The 16,798-nt window shown below is 43.0% G+C and overlaps 1 long non-coding RNA gene across 3 annotated transcripts in view; it reads left to right on the forward strand.

Moving 5' to 3' along the window:
* The window catches only part of LOC147359936 (uncharacterized), a 136,984-nt gene that overhangs the window by 84,507 nt on the left and 35,679 nt on the right, over positions 1-16,798 (forward strand). For 2 of the 3 annotated variants that reach the window (XR_015138542.1, XR_015138543.1), the window contains exon 4: positions 1,003-2,892. The exons of the other annotated variant lie outside the window; for it this stretch is intronic. This is a non-coding gene — a long non-coding RNA (uncharacterized LOC147359936). Of the gene's footprint in view, positions 1-1,002; positions 2,893-16,798 lie in introns of those variants that run through there. 3 annotated transcript variants of the gene reach the window in all.

A 16,798-nucleotide genomic window follows, 5' to 3' on the forward strand; every position in this document is an offset into this window, starting at 1 on the left:
AGCTATGGTGCATTTAGCAAAAAATTAAAACTGAAAATAAATTTTTTAAAGGAGAGGGAGGCAGTAGTAGTCTTTAAAAAAATGAGGCTATGATAATATCTTTTTGGGGAAACTAATTTTTGTATTTTTTAATTTTTAAATTTTTAGTTTGTATTTTTTTTTTTAAATGAAGTATAGTTGACTTAGTTAGCTTCTGGTATAGAGCAAAATGATTCCGTTATGTAGTGAAAGTGTTAGCCACTCAGTGGTGTCTGACTCTTTGCAACCCCTGGGCTGCGGCCCTCCAGACTCCTCTGTGCATGGCGTTCTCCAGCAAGAACACTGAAGTGGGTTGCCGTTCCCTTCTCCAGGGGATCTTCCTGACACAGGGATTGAAGTCGAGTCTCCTTCATTGTAGGCAGATTCTTTAGCATCTGAGCCACCAGGGGATTCTCACACATATATATTCTTCTTCTCATACATGTATACATATGTATGAGGAAAAGGAAAATGAAGTCATTCAGTCGTGTCCAACTCTTTGTGACCCCATGGATTGTAGCCCTCCAGGCTCCTCCATCCATGGAATTTTCCAGGCAAGAATACTGGAGTGGGTTGCCATTTCCTTCTCCAGGGGATCTTTCTGATCCAGGGATCTAACCTGGGTTTTCCACATTTCAGGCAGACTCTTTACCATCTAAGCCACTGGGGAATCCCATATATCCCACTCCAGTATTCTTGCCTGGAGAATCCCATGGACAGAGGAGCCTGGTGGGCTACAGTCCATGGGATCCCACCAGTCGGACACGACTTAGCGACTAAGCCACCACCATATTATATATATATATATATATGTATATTCTTTTCAGATTCTTTTCCATTACAGGTTATTACAAGATACTGAATACAGTTCCCCGTGCTATGCAGCATGTCCTTGTTGTTTATCTATTTTATATATAGTAGTGTGTATCTGTTAATCCCATGCTCTTAATTTATCCTTCTCTCCTCACCCCATGATGTCTTAAGGAAGTTGAATGTTGGCATGTGGCCATTCCTCATGGAACCCGATTTGAGAAGCGGACCGTCAGCAGGAACTCTGGAGGCTGCTCGGACCTGTGCACCTCCCTCCATGTCTCTGTTCACCTGTGCCTCACTCCTTCACGTTGCTGACCAGCTTTCTCGCTTTACTCTGTGAGCACGAGAAGGCTGGGCCTAACCTTGGCAGGTTTACTTTCCTCGTGTGATGTGACTGGCTATGTCTGAATCCTAATTCCAGACCCCGAGAGAGAGAATCTGATCAGAAAAAGTGTTTCCCTTGGTCAAGAAGAGGACCCTGGGGGAGGGAACCTCCCAGAGAAAAGAGGTGTCATCTAGAAACATCCCTTCAATATGAGTCCTTATTTATAGTATTGTGTGTATGCAGGCTCAGTCGGTCAATCGTGTCTGACTCTTTGTGACCCCATGGACTATAGCCCGCCACGCTCCTCTGTCCAACGGGATTTTCCAGATGAGAATAATTTCTAGTGTTATCCCCATTCTATAGATGAGGAAATTGAGACCCTGCTTTCCTCACCAAGGTCACATAGCCACTCCTAACTTTTCTTCTAGAATGAAGATTGTTGTGAGGAAATAATTTTACTCTGAAATAGAGATCTGTGCTATTCAAGTTGCAGCTGATTTTAAGGAAGAGATTTATCTTTTAATTGGAACATATTGTTGAGCAATTTTTTTTTACTTTGTAATTTTGTTAAAAGGAGACACACTTTCTCAAAATAAAGTGAGAGTAAATGAGAATAAAATGTTCATAGCAAAGAGAATGATTCCTCAAATAATCTGGATTATATGTCATCATGAAGTTCTGTGGTGTTTCCATATTTAAAAAATAAATGCAAGAAATGAACATGAAGGGAATAACAGTTATTTACAAAAATCTAAGCCACACCATTCACCCAGAGTTTGAAGTGTCCCATGACTTTTTGTAAGGAACAAATTCCTTAAAAACAAACCAGAACTGGAGCCAGGCATGGAATGGGACTTCTAGGGAGAAGCTGAAAGTGACCAGGAGTTCCAGAAGTGGTTGTGAGTTCACAGCAGGGTTTTCAATCAAGTGCTGGGTGTTTTCAAGATGACAAAGGACAGAGTCACGTTCATGGCTGGAGAGCACTTTGGTGAGTGTGAGGAGAGAGCAGAACTGTTGTGGAATCATGTGTGTGTGTAAATTTTTCCTTAAAGTCTACTCTGGAAATCTGGGAGAAGGAGAAAAACTCTCCTTATTTTGTCTCATTCCTCCTGATTTCTGATCTGACTTTTCTTACAGTTTTGCAGTTTTTTCTTCCTTAAGCCATTCCACCTGCTTCTCGCCCCTGAAGTACAGCAGTGGAGTCTTCCCAGCTTGAGGGTATTTCTCTCTTCTGGACTGGACCATATTTTGATTTCTTTTTAAATTCAAAGGAAACCACCAATGAGATGGCAGCTTCGAAACCACATGAGACAGGACAGATTTTAAGAGTTTTCTCATTTCTTTTTTTTTTTTTTTTTCCTTTTTAAAATTTAATTTAATTTTATTTTATTTTTCAACTTTACAATATTGTATTGGTTTTGCCAAGGACACCTGAACCAAAGACGCCACGCTCTCCACCCCCAGCCATCTGCCTGGAGTCATCTCAGAAGTCCTGTGTGCTCTGCTTGTCTCGTTCCTGCCGTGGAGAGGTTGCTGGTGGTCTCTGGGCCCATTCTTTGTAGGCGCTGCCAGGTTCCCTTCCAGCAACTGGGAAAGGGGGACATAGGTTCCTTTCCCTGGGGCAGATGGGGCCCAGGAAGATCCATCAAGTGACGACTTGATTCATCCCACCCTCTCCTTTCCCCACTGTGTCTGTAAGTCTGTTCTCTGTCTGCTTCTGTATTGCTGCCCTGCAAATAGCTTCATCAGTACCATTTTTCTAGACTCCGTATATATGAGTTATTTTACAATATTTTTCTCTTTTTGACTTACTTCACTCTGTATAATAGGCCCTTGGTTCACTCAGCTCATTAGAACTGACTCAAATTCATTCCTTTTTATGGCTGACTAATATTCCATTGTACATATGTACCACAACTTCTTTATCCATTCATCTGTTGATGGACATCTAGGTTGCTTCCATTGAAACATATAGATTACCATATGTAAAATAGATAGCCAATAGGAATTTGCTGTATGATTCAGGGAGCTCAAACCTGGAGCTCTGTGACAAGCTAGAGGGGTGGGAGGGGCGTTCAAGAGGGAGGGAGCATAGGAATACTTATGGCTGATTAATGGTGATGTATAGCAAAAACCAACACAATATTGTAAAGCAATTATCCTCCAATTAAAAACAAATAGTTTTTCTAAAAAAAGAACGGCTTGTTTGCTGATGATTCTTGAGCCCCCAACAGAGACTGGGCAGGGCTGAGAGATGCCAGGGACGCACTGAGGGGCTTCTGCGGTCAGAGTCCCTGAGGCCCCACAGGTGTGGACACCACTGCACAGGCTCTGCCCCCAGCTGGGCCCAGTAAACCTGCCTAGCTGGGGGAGGTCTCACAGACTAACCTTGGATGTACACGTGCCGCGGTCTCCCTCGGTGCTAGGGTTAGGGTTTGCGGGAGTGTCTGCCCTCCGGCGGTGTCTGCATGGTTCTTTCAGGTGCCTGGTCCCAGGCAAATGGCATGGGATACTGGTTATAATGGAATCAGACCTGTCCACTGCAGGAGCAACAGCTGGCGGAGAGATGAGACAGAGGAAGCGTTCTTGCTGGACCGTCCACTCGAGAAAGTTGGCGAAAAAGCCAGATGCTAGGCATCCTGTGGACCCTCAAGGTGTTCCTTCTTTTAACAGAAATAAAGTGAACCTGTCCACCTCAGGTGAAAGTCTGCTTTCCAGCGTCCAGACAGTTTAGTTCTTTCTCCCCTTTCCCTTCTGTGGTTCATGACATGCTGAACCTACACCTCTAAGAAATATGAGAAAAGAAACTTGAAGTTTGTTAGCATTTGCATTTTTAAGTTATTAGGAACTACTGGCTCAATTTTCTTAAGTACTGATGAAAATGATCGATAGGCAAGATATCGACATCACAGAAAACTCTGCTTCACTTTTGTCTCACTTTAATCGTTTTTTCTTGGATGTACTCTTATTATATAAATTATTGTTCTGTGTTCTTTGTTCATACATTACAACTAAGGATTTTGTTTCTAATGAGTCCTTGCTGACAGCACGATTTTGCTTACCAGACTGTCTCAGTTTGCCATACATGGCAGACCTTGCTTAAAATCACTTTTTTTTTCTTGTGCAAGACTATTAGTGCTCTGAAGTCAATTGAAAATGCGCAACTTATAAATACATTAAAAAAAGCAATCTGGTAACAGCAAGAACCGTAGAAAATTTTCACACAAACACTGCAGGTTTCAGTTCTGAGTGTATTAGTGAACCTCAAATCTGAAGAAAATGTTTAAAAATGTTAGCATCTTCTATGAATCTGTTAAATGATGCAGTAAAGCTTATTTTTATCAAATCCAAAAAAATCCAGTGGAACTTTCATGTTACATAATTAGAGAAGTTTCTCCTTCACAAGAATTGAAGGGCCCTGTATCCCTCTGCAGTGAGACTTCACTGTCTCAACATACAAGCTTCCAGACAAGAGAGGACGTGGGTTCGACACTTGTTTATTTGCTAAGTCAAGTCCAACTCTTTGTGAACCCATGGATCGCAGCATGCCAGTCTCCTCTGTCCTCCACTATCTCCCGAATTTGCTCAAATTCATGTCCATTCAGTTGGTGATGCTATCTAACCGTCTCATCCTCTGCTGCCCCCTTCTCCTTTTGCCTTCAATTTTCCCAGCATCAGAGTCTTTTCCAGTGAGTCAGCTCTTCACATCAGGTGGCCAAAGTATTCGAGCTTAAGTTTCAGCATCAGTCCTTCCAATGAATATTCAGGGTTGATTTCCTTTAAGATTGACTTTTATCTCCTTTTACTCCAAGGGACTCTCAAAAGTCTTCTCCAGCACCACAGCGGGCAGCCTTTTTTATAGCCCAACTCTCACATTTCGTACATAACTGCTGAATAAACCATAGTTTTGACTATATCAACCTTTGTCTGCAAAGTGATATCTCTGCTTTTTATTATAATACACTTTCTAGGTTTGTCATAGCTTTCCTTCCAAGAAGTAAGCTCTTTTAGTTTCACGGCCGCAGTCACTGTTTGCAGTGATTTTGGGGGCCAAGAAGGTCAAATCTGTCATTGCCTCCTGTGTGGCATGCTGGTTCCTAAGCGTCTTAGCCAGGACTTGAAGAAGCCCCAGGACACTTCTGGGCCTGACCTCGGCCCGTGCCCCGTCTTCCCCTGCAGAGGCTCAGACCCCTATGGCAGGTGGAAGGGCGCCCCAGGTGGGACGGAGGCGGCGGGTGAGGGCGCGCTGCGTGCCTTCCCGCGTCTGCCGCCCCCCACCCCTCCCCCGCTTTCCGCGCAGGCTGCTCGAGTCCCCCTTTGCTCCTCTCTGGTTGGGACGAGCCGTCCCGCCACAGGGCCTCGGAGCCTGCTCCCGTTGCTGCCTGGCTCACTCCTTCTCAGCTCTCTGCCTGTCTGACTTCCTCTCTTCTTTCAGGTCTTAGATGAAATGTCACCTCTTCGAAGAAACTGTCTTCGACCTCCCTTGAAAATTGGGAGCCCCATCAAGCTAGCATTTTCTATCAGTCTTACCTTTCTTTAGTTTGGAACAATCATGAAAATGTTGAGTTTATTTTCTTGAGGATAGAAGCTCAAAAAAAACAAAAAACGAAACAGTTCTGTTAGTCAGAGGCTAAACATGGACTGTTTTCTTCTTTCCTTTCTGCAATTCACTGGTAAGATTCCTGACCTCCCATGGAGCAAATGGAGCATTCTGACTTAAGCAGGATGGATGTGGGAAGGATTAAGGGTGGGAAAAGCAATGGAGGACATCTCATTAATATATGTTCCCCCAAATGATCTCCTTTACATCTTTAAAAAAGGAAAAAAATAAATAAATCTTACCGCCAGTGATTAAAAATGTCATCACCTTGCCCTTTGCATCTCTCTGATGACTGGAATGGCTGAGTGTTTTGTTCTGTATTTTACTCTTTAAGATTCCTTTTTGCGTCTTCTGTCCATTTTCCTTCCAATGGAGGATTTGTCTTTTTCTCACTGATTTGTGTTATATACTTCATAAGGGATTAGTGTTTTAGAAAATATTCTTTCATAGATAATGGTTTACCTTTCAGTCTTGTTTACTGTGTTTTCTGACACAAGACTGTTTACAATCGTTATCTAGTCAGATTTATCATATTTCCTGTATACTGTCACACTTGGATATCATACAGAGAAAGTCCTTCTCCATTCAGGTTACAGTAAAACTGACCATTGCGTCGTGCCTGGATTTACCCTGGGGCTTGCTTTCCAGCTACCACTGCCCATGCGCACGAGCCATATGACCTCGGCCTCCCTGCTGTCCCTGGGTCAGCCTGTGTTCAGTGACCAGGGTGGCAGGGAGAATTGCTGTCGCTCAGAACCATTTATACTCATTGACTGCGGTGGCCAGGTAGAGTTAGCTGGCAGCTCTGCAATGTCATTTCTCTTTCCTGCCTTGGGAGAGTGTATCTGGATGTATGTCAGTTAAATAAAGTCATTGAAATATTGTACTCCACTGTCTAGTATTCTGTATACAAGAATGAGAAGAATGATATTAAACCCTCGCTTTGTGACAGGTGGATTGGATAAGAAAGTGGTGAAGATGTTGAAAGAATCTTTATTGGACGAAACTGTTTTCTTACACAATGACTAACAGGGCTTTAGAATCTTAATATAAGATCAGTTCCCTTTGTGACTTTGTCATATTGTATAAACTTATTTTCTTCCTAATTTAGACAGATTTTCTCCTGTAATCCAGTTAATATAAATTGTTTCATTACTATTGAAACATAAATGATATTTCCTGGAAAAGCTGAAGTAACTGTGTGTGTGTACGCAGGGGTGTGTGTATGTGTGCGTGCGTGTGTGTGTGTGCATGCGTGTGTGCGTGTGTGTGTGCGTGCGTGCGTGCATGTGTGCGTGCGTGCGTGTGTGTGTGTGTGCGTGTGTGCGTGCGTGTGTGTGTGTGTGGTGGGGGTTGGGACCAGGCATAGGAATGGTCAGGAGGAAGCATCTTGTCACACTGGTGCAGTTTCCTTGCAACAGTTGGGTTACTCCTGTAATTCTTTGGCTCCTGGTTTTTGCTTGTTTTTTGTTTTTTGCTTTAGCTTAACTTAAAAAAAATAAAATGTTTTAATATATTTTACAAATGCAGAATAATGTATGCTTATTGTAACTTTAGACCCAAGTTCACTCCCTAGACGTTACCACGTGCCGCTGTTTGACACGTGTCCTTGAATCACTTTTCAATATATGGATAAACATGCACATATTGATTGAATTTCTTTTAAAATAAGAACCATCCTCCAGCAGTTTTTTCCTTATCAGTGTAGCACAGCCACCTTTCCACAGTAGAAGTGTCCATCATTCTGCCTCATTCTTTTAAATGCTACATAAAATTCCAGTTTATGGATTCATCCCTCTATTGATATACATTTAAGATGCTGCCTTTTTTTTAAGTAAAACAGAACTGTAACATCGGCTTTGTAATATACATCTTTATATTGATCTTTTTGTATTTCCTATTCTTCTGTACAGATGAGAATTCTCACTTTCTTAAGATTATCCAGGACCCTAAAATAGTTCCCATAGTTGTTTGTTTCAGCCATTAATACTCTTTGAATGTTTTTTCCCCTTTGCCTGCGAATCTAGCAAAACATAGAGTTTATTTCTTAAATGGAGTGGGCATTGTGTGAAACATTCCATTGCTTAATTACCTTCAAATCACTTGTCATCATCCTAATAAAAATGTATACCCATCGCTGTGAATGCTTAATCACATTAGTTTCGAGGAAAGTAAACTGTGGAGAGAAAAACATGCAACGTTGAATGTTGGGCTTTGTTCAGAATTCAGGGTGTGTTGCCCACCCTGGAAGCAAGGCCCCTTGCCTTCGAGCTGAGGGGTTGAGAGTTACAGAGCTCTTGCTGGTGGTTGCTAGCCGGTCCCCAGGCCCTTGTCTGAACATGCCAGGGTAGGGGTGGGGATGGGAGAGGCTGAAAGGGAAGAAAGGAACGTTTTAATTTTACAGAAGTATCGTGATACTTATAAACTTTTGGCTGTGGCCTCTTTAGGTAACCTGGTTGTGTTAAATTTCAGTGCACACTTACTGAAACCCTACAACATGCCAGGCACCTTCTTGGTACTGAGACCAAGCACTTATCCAAACAGGAAAAAAAAAAAAAAAAATTGCCCTCATGAAGCCTGCCTTCTAGGGGTAGGAGACAGCATGTCCCCAAAGCAGCAAATGGAGACAGAAAGTCGCGGCACAGGCTGTTAGCTCTCCGGGAAGTGGCACCGTCTCCACCTCCACAGGCTTGATCCGCGGGAATGTCGTCCCTTTGTAGGGTTGCAAAATGTTTATGAGATTTCCCAGCTGTTACTGAAATCTGAGTCTGGCTACTCACCATTCGGAAGTCAACACTCCAGAGATAAGGATGGTGGAAAGGGAAGTTTGCCTTGTTTTGGAGGCCAGCAACCAGGGGAGAGGGCGGTGGTGGTGGCTGTTCACTTTCCTAGTTGTGTCCAACTCTTTGTGACCCTGTGGCTGCAGCACGCCAGGCTTCCCTGTCCCTCACCGTCTTTCAGAGTTTGCCCAAGTTTGCCCAAGTTCATGTCCATAAAGTTTGACTCTCCCCACTGACACTCAGCGGACAAAGAGCAAAGGCTTTTTAAAGCGGAATTTTGGGGTGGGGTGGGGGTGGGGTGTATAGGTAAAGGGACGGGGCTACATGCAGAAACAGCACAGTCAGCTCTGACAGTTACCTTGAAATTGGTCATCAGTCATACCAATGTCATATGGATCGTTTTGAGTACCGTTAATCTTGAGTTACAGGGTTGGTTTGTTCCCATTTCTTTGAGGCTGATTCTTGGAATTGTGGCAGTTTATGTCATGGCTATAGCCTGATCCTTGTGTAGTTAACTTCTACCACCTGGTGGGAGTTTTAGTATCTACAGCACAGCTCAAAGGACATGGCTCAGAATATTATTATTTATAGTCCTCCAGGAGGAACAAAAAGTCCTTGACTTTACTTAATGATTAAACTGTTATCATTTGGTCTTGTTTGACTGTTTCCCTTTGCCTCTGAATTTTCTCACTTCTCTGATTAAATTTATTCTTTGGCTGAAGTTTTTTTACAGGCAAATGGCAGGCAGAGGACATGAAAGAGAAGGACCACAGGGTCCTGCTCTGTTTTCCAATCAGTTATTCCCATCATTGGTGCCACAGAGTGAACGTTTGTGTCTCACCACCCCAACCCAGCAATTCATGGTGAAAAGTGAAAGTCACTCAGTCATGTCCGACTCTGTGACCCCATAGACTGTACAGTCCATGGAATTCTCTGGCCACAATACTGGAGTGGGTAGCCTTTCCCTTCTCCAGGGGATCTTCCCAACCCAAGGATGAAACCCAGGTCTCCCACATTGCAGGCAGATTCTTTGCCAGCTGAGCCACCAAGGAAGCCCAAGAATACAGGAGTGAGTAGCCTATCCCTTCTCCAGCAGATCTTCCTGACCCAGGAATCAAACTGGGTCTCTTGCATTGCAGGTGGATTCTTTACCAGCTGAGCTACATTCATAGATTAAAGCCAAATTCCAAATGTGATGGTGTTTTGAGGTGGAGCCTTAGGAAGTGATAATTAAACTCCACCCTCTTGAGTGGGACCCTTATAAGAGAGGCCCCGGAGAGCTCCCTTACCTCCTCTGTCACAGGAGGACACAGTGAGAGATAGCTGTTTATGAACCAGGCAGTCCTCAGCAGTCTCCTGGTGCCTTGATCTTGGACTTCATAGCTTCCAAATCCATGAGAGAGAATTTGTTATTTCTAAGTCACTCAACCTATGGCATTCTGTTATAGCAACTGGAACAGGCTAAGGCAGTTGTTTTCCCTGGGGCTTTGCTATCCGATGCAAGTGCTCAATATCCATGTATGTCTTATGTTATCATATTGGAAAACAAGGAGGCAGAACTCTCCTGTCACCATGGCAAGTTCTGCTGGACGGTGTCGTCCTGGTTAGACGCGCTACTGCCGTAGCAACAACACTGATGATGATGTTGATAGTGGTGATGACGGTAATGATATAATTCACCAGTTACTGGGCATGCAGTGCATGCAGGGCACTCTACATATGTTATCTCATGCCAGCCTCACATACATTCTTACCTAACCCAGATGCTTTTACTCTCATTTTTCATACCTTGAGTCTGGGGCCTTAGACACCTTGGCCATCCTGACATGCTTACTCTCATTTTACAAATCCACGGAAGGGTCAAACAAGCCACCCAAGACAGTGCTGCTGGTAGATAAACGCTGCGACTGGGACTGGAGCCCAGTCTCGGCCGGTGGGGTGCCCGTGTTCTTAGCCAGTCTGTTCTTGGTCCTCATACCGCTCCTCCATCCATCAGACTATTTTCCAGGCCTGAAACAAATTTCTAGAAGGGGTGGCCAAGCTAGCTTCCAGCAAGGAGTTGAATCTTTATTCCATTATGAAACTGGTGGGGTACCCTTTGAATGATTTCAACCACTGTTAACGTCTCTGTAAAACTTCTACTTATGAAAAGGAGCAAAAGGTGTCTCTTCTCAATGTGCTTGCTGCTATCAGCCAGTCAGGTACGTGTCTCACGTGACAAATGTCCAGTGTTTGTAGGGTGATAGGTGCCCCACGGAGCTGTGCAGAGAACCATCAGAGCAGTCACAGACGCTGGCCCAGGAGTATTCAGTCTTTTGTCAAGTGTAGGGAGACTATTTTAAATCTTAAAAGTGAATGACTGAGAATTGTCTAAGAAAAGTAAAATATTTAACAGGTGTTCGTCAGGATTTCTGCAGAAACCACCCACACACCCTGATATTTCAGGGCTAGGACTGAATCCCACTCTACAGACGACTCTTGATGGCATGACTCAGCTGTCATGGGGCTCGAGACTTAAAGTGTAATTTGTCACTGCAGCCCACAGTCATCAAATATTAGGGTTGAAAGGATCTGGAGATAGGGAAGTGGAGGCAGGGAGGAAGAGCGGGGAGAGAATAAACTGGAACAAAAAGCCTAGTAACAGTGATGACACCCATCAGTTATTGAGTCTCTGTGATTTACCAGTCACTGGAGATGTTACTTAACTGGTAATGGCATCTAATCTTTCCAACAATCCTGTAAAATAGATTACTTCAATTTATAGATGGTCAGACCAAGTACAATGTGTTGTTAGTGCCACAGGCAGCACTTGCACTGAGATATTTCTGGTCCCAGGAGCATGTTTTTCTCGCTGAAGAACCAGGAGGTGATAGAAAGTGACTCTCGAGGCACAGAGGTCAGTTGGTGGAGAACACAGGAGTGACCCTCATTAGAGACCAGAGGAAACGGGCAAAGGTTAGGACAGACCTCCACTTCCAAGATGGAAGATTTAACCCTCTTACTGAAACAATCTGAAAGATCAATTATATAAAAGAGTGGCTTTCTAGACACTGGACTTCAGGCAGTGAAAGACAGCGGTCCCTGAGAGATGAGAAATAGAAAGGGTGAGCCCACACTTACCTCAGTTTTCTACCTAGAGCGGGTTTCCAGATGGTGCTACAGAGGGAAGGAACTCGGGGCCCAGTCGATTCCCTGAGTGTTTGGGGGAGCAAAGGTGGGTAGACACTGCAGAGGAATGCCAGAGGGGAGAGAGAATCACAGAGATCTGCCGAAGGTCCCCATCAACATTCAGCTGAAAGTTTAAACAGATCAAGTTCAGAATAGAAGGGACTTCCTTGGTGATACGGGACATCGACGGAAAACCTACAGCTAACCTCATGCTTAATGGTGAAAGAATGATGTTCTTAAGATCAGCAACAAGACAAAGATGTATGTTCTTACCTCTTTCATCCAACATTGTACTAAAGCTTCTAGCTGGTGAAATAAGGCAAGAAAAAGAAACAAAAAGAATCTGGATTTGAAAGGAAGATGTAAAACTGCCTTTCTTTGCAGCTGACATGTCTTCTACATGGACTCTTAGCAGAACCTTCAAAAAAGCAACTGGAACAAACACATTATATTTAGCATGTTTGCAGGTTTCAAATCAACATAGAACCAATTTTGTTTCTATATCCTTCTTACATATAATTTGGAATTGCAATTAAAAAGCAAATATAATTTATAAATAATATATTTCACAAACGTGAAAGCCTTAGGGATACATCTGATAAGATGTGAAATTCCTGTAATCAAAACTACGTGCGTGAAAACTACACAACATTACTGATTAAATTAAGGATCCAAATAAATGGAGAGATAAACCATGTTCATCGTTTGGAAGATTAGATCTTCTCAGAATTTATCTATGTTTTCAATCTAATTCCAATCAGAATTCAGTTGAAATTTTTGTCAACATCAATAAGCTCATTCTAAAATTCATATGAAAGTGCATATAATCGCCAAAACAACTTTTAAAGAGAAAAACTTGACTAATATTACTTGATTTCAAGGTTTAGTACTGATCTATAGTAATCAAGACAGTGAGCACAGATAGGCAAGACCGGCAGAAATGTAAACGTGTCGGTGGAATAGAGGGTCTGGAGATGACCCCACCTCTATGGCAACTGACTTTTGACAAGTTACAAAGCCAACCGAGTGAAGAAAGGATAGTCTTGTCAACAGCGGGGAGAAAATAATTGGAGAGCCGTGTGTAAACAGACTCTGGTCCATACGTCTGTGTAAAAATGAACTTAACTGGATAATAAATCTAAATGGGAAACCTGAAACTGTGAATGTTCTGGTTGCAGGGAACCAGGAGAAACTCCTTGAGAACTAGGTTAGGCAAGGGTTTCTTAGATTCTGGACCAAAAATATAATCCATAGAAAACCCATGGATACATTGAATTTCATCAAAATGAAAAATGACCCTTTTAAAAACACACTGGTAAGAGAATGAAAAAGTCAGCACACTGGAAGCCAATGTTTGCAGTCATATATCTAATAAAGAACTTATATTCAGATTATGTTGTTAGTTAAAGGCACTCAGTCATATCCGACTCTTTGCGACCCCATGGGCTATATTGTCAGTGGAATTCTTCAGGCCAGAAAATGGAGTGGGTAGCCTTTCCCTTCTCCAGGGTCTCTTCCCAACATGGGGATTGAACCCAGCTCTCCTGCATTGCAAGCAGATTCTTTACCAGCTGAGCCACTAGGGAAGCCCTCAGATTATATAAAGAGCTCTCAAAGCTCACTGATGAGAAATCAAATAACTCAATTTTTAAAATGGGCAGAAGATTTGAAAAGAATATTTACCAAAAAGGATACTTAGTTGTATGGCAAGGAAGCACATGAAAAGATGCTTAGCATCATCAGTCAATATGAAAATGCAAATTAAAACCAAATTTTTATACCATTACATGTCTGTGGCTAAAATTAAACAGACTAACCAAGCTCCTTGGAAGAAAACCTAAAAGTGAAAGTGAAAGCCACTCAGTCATGTCTGACTCTTTGCGACCCCGTGGACTGTATAGTCTATGGAATTCTCCAGGCCAGAATGCTGGAGTGGGTGGCCTTTCCCTTCTCCAGGGGATCTTCCCAACACAGGGATTTAACCCAGGTCTGCCACATTGCAGGTGGATTCTTTACCAGCTGAGCCACCAGGGAAGCTGAAGAATACTGGAGTGAGTGGCCTATCCCTTCTCCAGCAGATCTTCCAACCCAGAAATCAAATCGGGGTCTCCTGCATTGCAGGCAGATTCTTTACCAACTGAGCTATGAGGGAAAATCAACCTAGACAGTATATTAAAAAGCAAAGACATTGCTTTGCCAACAAAAGTCCATCTAGTCAAAGCTATGGTTTTTCCAGTAGTCATGTATGGATGTGAGAGTTGGAGTATAAAGAAAGCTGAGAGCCAAAGAATTGATGCTTTTGAACTGTGGTGTTGGAAAAGACTCTCAAGAGTCCAAGGGAGATCCAACCTGGAAGATCTCTGCAAGGAGATCCAACCAGTCCATCCTAAAGGAAATCAGTCCTGAATATTCATTGAAAGGACTGATGCTAAAGCTGAAGCTCCAATACTTTGGCCACCTGATGCAAAGAGCTGACTCATTTGAAAAGACCCTGGTGCTGGGAAAGATTGAAGGTGGGAGGAGAAGGGGACGACAGAGGATGAGATGGTTGGATGGCATCACTGACTGAATGGACATGAGTTTGAGCAAGCTCCGGGAGTTGTTGATGGACAGGGAAGTCTGGTGTACTGCAGTTCATGGGGTCACAAAGAATCGGACACGATTGAGCGACTGAACTGACTGAACCAAGCAAAGAGTTGATGGGCATATGGAGAAGCTGAAACTCTGATACACTATTGGAGGGAGTGTCAAATGGCACAACCACTTTGGGAAAGAATTTGAGTTTTTTAAAATGGAAAGATATGCATACTCTATGATTGAACTATTTTTAGCTATTTACTCAGGAGAAAGAAATGCACATTCATAAAAAGACTTGCACATGAATGTTTATAGCAGCTGTAGCTACAATAGCCCCAAGTAGAAACATCACAAAAGCCCCAAGTATCTACAGGTGCATGAATTAACAGCCATGAAATATTGCTCATTAATAAACAGGAATGAACCATAGATATATACTATAACATGTGTGAAGCTCAGGATAGTTACACTGAGTGAAAGAAGCCAGACCAAAAACCAGTACATACTGGATGGCTTCACTTTTATAAAATTCTTTAAAATGCAAATTAATCTATAGTGAGAACATAGATTAGTGATTACAAAGGGATGGGAGAGGGAAGGGAGTGACTTGGGGAGAGATTACAAAGGGTATTTAATTGTGGTGATGGATTTAAGGGTATGCATACATATGGCTAAGCTTTCAGATATTGTTCTTCAAAAACATGCAGTTTATCGTGTGTGTCTTGTAACTACTAAAATGGTTTTTAAAAAAAGAATTGGGATGGTCAATAGGTTTTTTCTTTTTATTAGTTTTTCTTTAAATGAGGAGAGATTTTTTTCTCTTGCGGCACTGCGCATGGCGGGCAGGATCTTAGTTCCCCAAACGGAACCCCCTGCAGTGGAAGCGTAGAGTCTCAACCACTGGGCCACGAGGGGAGTCCCTTGGTCAGTAAATTTTAGACGAGACTGCCACTTCTGATCCTGAGGATGCTGTCATTTTAAAAGAACAGTCACTTCCGTCTCTATTTATACAGTCCTCATACTATGCTTCCCTGGAGGCTCAGACAGTCAGGAATCTGCCTGTGATGCAGGAGACCTGGGTTTGATCCTTGGGTCGGGAAGATCCTCTGGAGAAGAGAAGGGCTACTCACTCCAGTATTCTTGCCTGGAGAATCCCAAGGACAGAGGAGCCTGGCAGAGTCACAGAGATCCATGGGGGTCGTGAGGAGTTGGACGTGACTGAGCGACTAGCGTTTCACTTTCATACTCTGCCAGGCATTGTCTTAAATGCTTTACATGCATTTATTTATTTAATTCTCATAACCACCGTATAGGTAGGGACTATTTTGGTCCCTGTTTTATCCATAAGGAAGCTGAGTCACCACAAGCTTAAGTAACTTATCCAAGGTTTCCAAACTGTGAGTGGAACTGGAATTTAACCCCTATCTGTCCTGTATCCATTTCCATACTCTTAACCTGGGGCCAGAACTAGGGCGGAGCCTGAAGAGATACCCTTTTTAAGAATGTATTTTATTTTAAAATTTTTATTTATTTATTATTGGCTGTGCTAGCTCTCGGTTGCTACTTAGGCTTTTCTCTAGTTACAGTGAGCAGAGGCTACTCTGCTGTGCGGGCTTCTCACTGCAGTGGCTTCTCTCTTGGCAGAGCACGGGCTTCAGGCTGTGCGGGCTTCAGAGGGTGCTCCACGTGGGCTCTTTAGTTGTGGCGTCCAGGCTGCAGAGTGTGGGCTCAACAGTTGTGGTATGTGGGCTTATTTGCTCCTTGGCATGTGGGATCTTCCTGGAGCCAGGATTGAACCCATGTCTCCTGCGTTGGCAGGCAGATTCTTTACCACTGAGGCTCCAGGGAAGCCCACATTATATCTTTGGATGAAGTTGGAGCAGGAAGGATCAATTTACCTCGTGAATACTGTTCTCAACTTTAGTCTCCACCTCCTTCCCTGACTTTATTGAGGTATAACTGGAAATAAAAATTGTATATATTGAGGTTGTGCAATGTGATTTCTGCAAGATGTACAATGTGATGATTTAATATCTGTAGACACTGTGGAAACTATACTAGCTATACATGTGGATGTCTATACTATCTATACACACTACAGACACATCACAATCAAGTTGATGGACACCTCCTTCCCCTCCTATAATGACCATCTTTTTTGTGTGTGATCAGAACACTTAAGGTATACTCTTTTAGCCAACTTCAAATGTTTAGTCTTGAGGAAAGGATTGAACAGTTGAGAAAACCTTCATTCTTAAGGAAGAAGTGGACATTTGTAAAGAGGTGCGGCTACACGTTGGGTTTTCTTTGATTTTAGAAAGTCTCCACTCCGTTTCATCTCTTACTGAAAATCTTTCCTTACTCCAACCCGTCTTCCCTCCATCTCGCTCAGGGCTCAGCACTCACTGCCGTGCTGGTCAGTATCACAGCATTTAGTCCCCAAGGTTGGGATGAGCGTTCTTGCTTCTTTCTATAGTCTGAGACTTCTTAGAAAAATGATAGTTAAGCTTGCGTGAC

The sequence above is a fragment of the Bos grunniens genome, chromosome 13 (genome assembly GCF_055505025.1).
Source record: "Bos grunniens cultivar Pamir isolate PY7600 chromosome 13, Bosgru_T2T1.0, whole genome shotgun sequence".
Classification (NCBI taxonomy): domain Eukaryota; kingdom Metazoa; phylum Chordata; class Mammalia; order Artiodactyla; family Bovidae; genus Bos; species Bos grunniens.